This window comes from Quercus suber, unplaced genomic scaffold, assembly GCF_002906115.3.
Source record: "Quercus suber isolate HL8 unplaced genomic scaffold, Cork oak 2.0 scaffold_62, whole genome shotgun sequence".
NCBI classification, from domain to species: domain Eukaryota; kingdom Viridiplantae; phylum Streptophyta; class Magnoliopsida; order Fagales; family Fagaceae; genus Quercus; species Quercus suber.
The window spans coordinates 422,705-431,186 of NW_027069527.1; the positions used below are offsets into that span (position 1 = coordinate 422,705).

General features: G+C 40.6%; 1 long non-coding RNA gene across 1 annotated transcript; it reads right to left on the reverse strand.

The window, feature by feature from the left end:
- Window positions 1-6,496: 6,496 nt before the first annotated feature.
- LOC136067179 (uncharacterized) lies at window positions 6,497-8,295 on the reverse strand. Its single transcript, XR_010628700.1, has 2 exons — window positions 8,035-8,295; window positions 6,497-7,715 (listed from the first exon to the last, which is right to left on the reverse strand). It is a non-coding gene; the product is annotated as an uncharacterized LOC136067179 (long non-coding RNA).
- Between the last annotated feature and the right edge of the window lie 187 nt (window positions 8,296-8,482).

The window sequence follows — 8,482 nt, forward strand, 5'->3', positions numbered from 1 at the left end:
GAGACATGTGAGAGAATTGTGGTGAGATCCGAAGTAGAGAGTCTTCTCTCTTTGGAAGAAATCTCATGGAGACAGAAATCAAGAATGTTATGGATTAAGGAAGGAGATAATAATACTAAATTCTTCCATAAGATGGCTAATTCCGGTAGAAGGTTTAACCATCTAAGCATTTTGAAAGTGGATGGGGTGGTTTATGAGGGGGAGTCTGAGGTGGCTGCTCAAGTGGTTCAATTTTATAAAAATTTGTATCAGGAGACAGAGGAGTGAAGGTCTTTTGAGGAAGGTTTGAAGTTTGATCAAATAGATGGGTCGGAGAGGTGCTGGCTTGAAATGAGGTTTAAGAAGGAGGAGATTCTTCTAGCTGTTAATGAGTTGGCTGGGGATAAAGCCCCAGGTCCAGATGGTTTTTCTATGGCCTTCTTTCACCATTGTTGGAGAGTGGTGGAAAGAGATGTTCTAACAGTTTTTGAGGAGTTCTATCTCCACAGTAAGTTTGAGAAATCTCTGAACGCTACTTTCATAGCCTTAATTCCTAAGAAGAATGATGCTTGCAATATCCGAGATTTCAGGCCTATTAGCTTGGTGGGGAGCTTATACAAGATCTTGTCTTAGGTTTTGGCAAATCGTTTGAAGATGGTTTTTGACCAACTGATCTCTGAGTCCCAGAATAGTTTTGTGGGAGGTAGACAAATTCTTGACTCAGTTCTTATTGCTAATGAGTGTGTTGATAGCCGAGTTAAGAGTAAGACTCCGGGGGTTATTTGTAAGCTTGATATCGAGAAAGGTTATGATCACGTGAATTGGGAGGCTTTACTAGATCTCTTGAAGAGAATGGGCTTTGGGGAGAAGTGATGTAGATGGATCCAGACTTGTATTTCAACTGTTCAATTCTCGATTTTGATTAATGGGACTCCAGCTGACTTTTTTAGGAGCACAAGGGGTCTGAGACAAGGGGACCCGCTATCTCCTATGTTGTTTTTGGTTATTATGGAGGTTTTAAGCAGAATGCTGAAAAGAGTTGAAGGTGCTGGTTTGATCAGGGGTTTTAAGGCAGATGGTAGACGGGGTGAAGGGGAATGTGTCTCTCATCTTCTGTTTGCGGATGACACTATTCTTTTTTGTGATGCGGAAGTGGAGCAAATCCTTCACGTTCGGATGCTTCTCCTTTGTTTTTAGGCTGTGACAAGTTTGAAGGTTAATGTCCTGAAAAGCGAGATGGTTCCAATAGGAGAGGTTAATAATGTGCTTGCCTTGGCAGAGATTCTGGGTTGTAGGATTGGGACTTTGCCTATGACTTATCTAGGTATGCCGTTAGGGGCTCCTCATAAGTCTCCCTCTATTTGGAATCCTATTTTGGAGAAAATTAAGTGAAAGCTGGCTGGGTGGAAGAAGCTGTATTTGTCGAAAGGTGGAAGACTGACGTTACTTAAGAGTACGCTAGCTAGCCTTCCTACTTATTATTTGTCTCTTTTTACCATTCCATCGCATGTGGCGAATAAGATTGAGAAGATGCAAAGGGACTTCTTGTGGGGGGATTCGAAGGCTCACTTGGTGGGGTGGGATAAGGTGTGTGCTCCTAAGGCGAACAGTGGTCTGGGTGTAAGGAAAATAACCACTTTCAACAAAGCCTTACTAGGAAAATGGTTATGGCGGTTTGGGGTTGAGGAGACTCGTCTTTGGAAGAGGGTTGTAGTTTCGAAGTTTGGGGAAGAGTGGGGGGGTTGGTCTTCTAAGCTGGGTAGGGGTGCCTATGGGTGTGGTTTATGGAGAAGTATTCGAAAAGGTTGGGAGGTGTTTAGTAAATGCATTCAGTTTGAGGTAAGGGTGGGGGATAAAGTGAAGTTTTGGACAGATAGGTGGTGTGGGGACTTACCACTCCATCGATCCTTCCCATTTGTGTATGGGATTGCTTCTAATAGAGAGGCATCGGTGGCCTTGTTTCTCGAAAGGTTGGGGATAGAGGCTCGGAGAAGCTGGAATGTTCGCTTATTAAGGGATCCAAATGACTGGGAGATGGGTGAGGTGGATGAATTCCTTCGTACCTTGGGTTCTAATTTACCTTGTTCTGAGCTCGAAGACCGTATGAGGTGGAAGTTGACAAAGAAGGGGGATTTTGACATCCGCTCTTTCTACAACAAGCTTCGTTGTCCTTTGCCTATTATCTTTCCTTGGAAAGGTATTTGGAAGGTTAAGGCTCCTCCGCGCGTCTCTTTCTTTGTTTGGACTGCAACTTGGGAGAAGATTCTTACAGGGGACATTCTGAGGCATAGAGGAGTTGTTTTTGTTAACCGGTGCATTATGTGTCGTAGTAATGGGGAGACAGTGAACCATTTGCTTCTCCATTGTGAAAAAGCTTTTCAGCTGTGGAGCTTGGTTTTTAGAACTTTTGGGATCTCTTGGGTTCTGCCAAGATCAGTTGCAGATACGCTTTTTGGTTGGTGGAATTGGTTTGGAAAGCATTCTTCTAGCATTTGGAATTTAGCTCCTTTGTGCCTTATGTGGTGTATATGGAGGGAGCGGAATTGGCGAACCTTTGAGGATACGGACAAATCCGATAATCAGTTGCTTGCTTTCTTTAGTGGTTCTCTTTTTGATTGGACTAGGGCTTGGGGAATCACCTCTAGTGACTCTCTCCCTTTGTTCCTTAATTCTCTGCTCTGTACTTAGTTCTTTTGTTGGCTTATGTTTGTTTTGTTGTCTTTTCTTGTTGTTTGTTTCCTTCTCTGTACTCCTTGCTCTACCTTTTGTTTTTCATGAGGTAGCTCTTTGAATATACATCTTTTTACTTATCAAAAAAAAAAAAAAAATTGCACAATTTGGTTTTAAATTGAAACAGAGAGGAATTAAACTCTTATATTTACTTATTTCAGGATACAGCTTTACTTAAACATTTTTTTAATATAATGAATACATTGAATATAATACATTGAATATTTAGTGGAAGTCATGAAATAATGTCTTGCTGTTTAATAGTAACACAATCAAGTAACTCGTCCAAGAATGGCTTGCTGTTTGATTGGCTAAACAAGCAACCAAATGATTTTGTGGTGTATGTGTCATTTGGGAGTGGTGCAACACTGTCACACTAGCAAATGACTGAGCTATTTGTGTCATTTTTTTAATCTAGAAAAATGTATATTTTGTTATTATTTGATGGCTGTTACAATTCTAATATCACATCATTTTACTAATATCTTACTACTAGACTCATAAACCATTATTATTGCTAGATTCATAATAAGTTATTGTTCCTCTACTTTCTAATTTGTGATGGCTTTAGTGTTGAATGTGGGTTTCTTCATTGTTATGTTACTGCTAGACGTATATGACTTCATTGATACTATACCACTAAAGAGGTGAAAATTTGACCATAGAGCCTACCACCAGATGCTCCAAACTAATAAATGGATTTGGCTGAGCCTGGGTTCATTAGAGGAGTTTGACCCACCACTCTAATCAAAGCTCTCCTAGATTGATGTTGAAGTAGCCAAAGATCTACCACCTAAAAAAGCCAAGACCCCATACTCATATCCACTCAATGAATGAATAAATGAATTCATTTAAGACTTGGAACTTGCTCACCCAGTGAAATTTCCACTTACTAAGAATGTGCTGCTAGAGAATCGATGTTGAATTCCAATAGCTAATGTCACATCATTTGGAGGTTCATCTTATTTTTTATTTATTTTTAATTAAAAAAATTGGTAGCTTCAATTTCCCGTGTATCGCACGGGTTAGTGATTAGTTATTATTGTTATTCTTCTTATTATTGTTGTTGTTGTTGTTGTTGTTCTTCTTCTTCTTCTTGTTCTTATTGTTGTTCTTTTTATTGTTTTTATTATTATTCTTATTCTTATTGTTATTCTTATTATTCTTATTAATTTTACTATATGTGTTTTATTGAGGTATTTGATGCAAGCAACGTGGGTAGTGTCAGAATACATGCAATGACCACTCTATAACACAACTCTGTGTAGCCAACCCTAAAAGTTTCATAAAACACCACTGCCACCAATACTTTCACGCCAAGTTTCGTATTTCACTATAAACTGCCAAAGTTTATCACTACCTTAACTCTAATTTCTATTCCTACATCCGCTGTGGGACTTGCTTCGCCCTGGCCCTGGCCGCGAGGCACGCGTGGGACACGAGGACAGCTTCGAGGTCCTGTCGACGCCCCGCGAGGAGCGTCAACTAGGAACGAATCAACGAGAGGGACGAGTGCCTTCAAGGCAGGTATGCAGCACAGGGACCCGAATTTCGTCCGAGCGACGCTCAAAACAACTCTGATTGGGAGCACGCCGGACAGTTCGATGTGCGAGCACGGAGCCTGCCAAGCCATGCAACCCTGCCACCACTCACACGCTATCACGTACGCTAGACCGCAACACCACCAAACGTACCCCACAACGACAGACCACAAGGCCTGCCGTGCATGAGGAAGCATCGAGTGGCGCCGAGTCCGCACCGCTGGGCGTGAAGAACAACACTACTAAACCACGTGCCTGCAAGGATGGGTCGTCGTCATGCACAGGCCCGATGGTCGCCGTGGGACTTGCTTCGCGCAGCAATGGGTGAAACAAACACCGTCCGCTTTGCGAGAGAGTGCCCAAGCTATACCGAGCTTGCATGGCTCACCAACCACACACAAGAACTACAAGGGACATCGNAAGCCTAATAGTACACACCAATTTTAAGCATTTAAGCAATTAAACCGAGGCTACACCTTATGTTCTTTTTGTGCATGTGCTACACTTTTTCAAGCACAGAATTTTAAGATATGCACTAAGGTGTTCATGATTGGCTAGTGAACAGCGGTGAGATGGTTATTTATGCCTTTCTCAAAAAGATCAAGTCTGATAGTCAAATAACATGTGACTTCAAGATTAAGACAAAGTGATAAACACCATAAACATCTTTTCCACACAACATGCATTACAAAGCTTCAATTAGTTAGTGCAATAAATAAGCTCATCAAAACTAAACAAAGTACATAAACTTGTTATGTAAAGAGAATATGGCTAATCCTTGATTATAAATCTAAGATGTGAAATACAAAACACAAAAATCCTTTTGGTTCTAAAAGAAAATTTATGACCAAAAACAAAAAAAGCACATATTATGCTAAATGAACAATGCAAATGCAATGCATGACAATGCTTAACTAAGCTATAAAGGGTACACAAACAAGAAATATTAATTTCTTAATTAACCTATGAGTACATGTACAGACTAGTACATACTCACACAAAATCAAAAATAGCTTAGTACTTATATAACACATACTATTCAAGTTTCTCCACAATGTCAAGCATGTTCTAAATCAAGAAAGAGATATCATAATTCATGTAATCCAAAAAAAAAAAAAAAAAAAAAAAAAACTAGACACAAAATAAAATATTTTTGTCTTTTTGAAATTTTCAATGTTTTTGGATTTTTTTTAAAATAAAAACAAAAACTTAAAAAATAAAACAACCAAAAATAGAAACAAGACATGTCCACAAACAATTGAAAGAATTAAATCAAGGACAAGTCAGCAATACTCACCTTAGAGAATCTTTTATCACCCATATAGCACAGGTCTTCGGCTCTGTAGGTGAAAATTCATGTGAAGCAGAGTGTATTGGAGGAATTACACCAATCTTCTGAGAGAGACTGAAATCTTGCAAATTCCTTTCACAAGCCAACAAGCTCAAATTTTTCAAAAGCATATGAAACAATTTATTTGGACTTATGGTAGGAGAAATATCATCACATATCCTAGATTGACATACAAAATGCTTAAATTTCAATTTATGACAATTCGGACGAATGTGACCGGAGACACCACAAAAGTGACAAACAGGAGCAAATTTAGGAACATCAGTATTTCTAAAAACAAGTCTAGTCTCAGATTTTGGTTTTTGCCTCAATAAAGAACAGTTTGGTCTAATATGACCAACAACACCACAAAGGTGACAGGTAGGAACAATCGTTGAGATCTCAGTTTCTTATCGATCAAATAATAAAAAAAATGCTAAGTCCATAAAATTTTAAGTTCATACTTACACATGCATGGCTTAATCTTTGAGATAAGCATATGACTATTGGCAGGACCAACCAGGTAGCATTCCTCGTCGATGCAGGCGCCGCCCGGAGGCCCCAGCTCGCCCGAAGGCAAGGAAGGGCGCGGACGAGCACGGCGATCGTGCGGGGCAGAGTAATGACACTCGCTTGGTACGTTGGCAAAGGGGGCCAGAGGCCCCAAACCCACATGATGTTCTGCATCCGAGGCCACGAGCACGCCCGTGTGGTCCACATCGGCAACGCGGAGGCCACGAGGCACGCGTGGGACACGAGGACAGCTTTGAGGTCCTGCCGACGCCCCGCGAGGAGCGTCGACTAGGAACGAATCAACTAGAGGGACGAGTGCCTTCAAGGCAGGTATGCAGCATAGGGACCCGAATTTCGTCCGAGCGACGCTCGAAACAACGCTGATTGCGAGCACGCCGGACAATTCGATGCGCGAGCACGGAGCCTGCCAAGCCATGCAACCCTGCCACCACTCACACGCTATCACGTACGCTAGACCGCAACACCACCAAACGTACCATCTCAGATAATAGGTATTAGACATTCTAAGCTGAAGGAAGGCAAGCATTTGACTTGAGGCAATAGGGCCGACTATAGAAAACAAAGCTTCCTTGACTCGACAATTCACAATAGAATGCAGATGGTATACCAAGTTGTATCTTTCTGTTGGGGAAGCAGAAAGACCAATTAGAGCAGCACATGCTCTAGCTCGCTGGTCTCTGCTTAATTTTGTATTGGGTTGTTTTGATCCTCTAAGAGGTCCCCCGCATTTTGTTCTCTCCATTTCTCAAGGCTTGGAATCTGTACTGGATATTTTCAGGTCTTGAAGTTCGTTTTATCAACAAAAGTTTATGTGATTATAAAAATAAAAATAAAAGTTAATCCAGTAACAGACTACCATGCCTCAAACTAAGCAAAGGTTCTTCGACCAAAGTCCAAACTTGAGCGTATAGTTTCCTAATTCATAATATTCATGGACAAATTTAAAATTTTCTCTTTTTCAATCGGAGTAATTTTGTGGAAAATTACGATATTGATATAATAATGTGAACAAAGTAGTCAAGACAAATGTAAAATGTTACCTGTGTTGTTGTACATGCCATCCAGCTATATTGCCGACTTCTTTCAAAGCAGCTTTCCATGCTTGCAAATCCTCAATCTTAACTCTGGGATCTCTTTCATGCTTAGCAAAGGCTTCAGCAAAACTCTGGTCCCGTGCAGCAAGAATACCCATCTGGTTCCGTACATCAGAGGGATTCACATGGTAAAAGACTGGCAAAATTGTCAACGTGTTCTGTTTCATGCATTCAAGAATCTTTGCTAGTTCAGCCAAGCACCATTTTGAAGAAGCGTAGCTTGTTGAGAGAATGACGATTGCAAACCGGGAGTCTTCTGTTGCTATTAAGAGTTCTGGTGAAATACTTTTTCCACGCTCAAGTTTCTCCCCGTCTCTGAAGGCGATAATACCCTTTTGTCTCAAAGCAGCGTGGAGATGGTCAGTAAAATTATTGCGGGTGTCCACACCGCAAAAACTAAGGAACACATCGTATATCCATTGGGGAGAGGAAGAGGAGGAAGCTGTTTGAGTTTCCATAGAAGGAAATGGAAGCAATTGGATCAATGACCAAAAGTTTCAGTCAATCCTGCCGGTAAAAAAAAAAAAAAAACCACCAAATTAAAATAAAACCAGAAAAAAGAAACAAGGGGTCCGTTTGGATTCAACTGAAAACTGAAAACACTGTAGTAAAATAATATTTAAATGTTTGAATAGTACCATGGGACCATTTTTAATGAAAAAGTTGATAAAAATTAGGAATTGTGAGACCCGTAAACAATGCTCAGTGCACTGTTCATTGGCCGAAAGTCGGCTACTGTTCATTGAACAGTAGCCGCACTACACCTGAAACTCTTGAAAACCAAAAAAAATATAAAAAAAAATAAAACAGAAAACGCAAAACTCACCAAACGCAAAACGCAAACGCCACACCCAAACGCTCTCAAGAAATAGTTTTCAGTGCGTAAAACTGAAGAGCTGTTGACGGGCCTATCTTCGAAGATTAAAGCGAGTGAGGTTGAAACTGAATTGGGTTTGGGTTAGCGTTCAGCTGCAAAGAAAGTGAGGAAGAACAAAAATAAGGTGAGAATTGGAGAGTCAAAGAATTCACCCGTTTGGATTCAAAGTTTTCCTGCGGCACGTTTTGTCCCTGCGTTTTCTCTCTTTTTTTTTTTTTTTTGGGTCAGCGAGTGAACAGTAAAGGCACATGAATTTTTGACCCGTTTGGATTCAACGTTTTCTTGCGGCACGTTTTGTCCCTGCGTTTTCTCTCCTTTTTTTTTTTTTTTGGGCAGCGAGTGAACAGTAAAGGCACATGAATTCACTGTGTAGGGAAAAAAAATACTGTTTACGCAC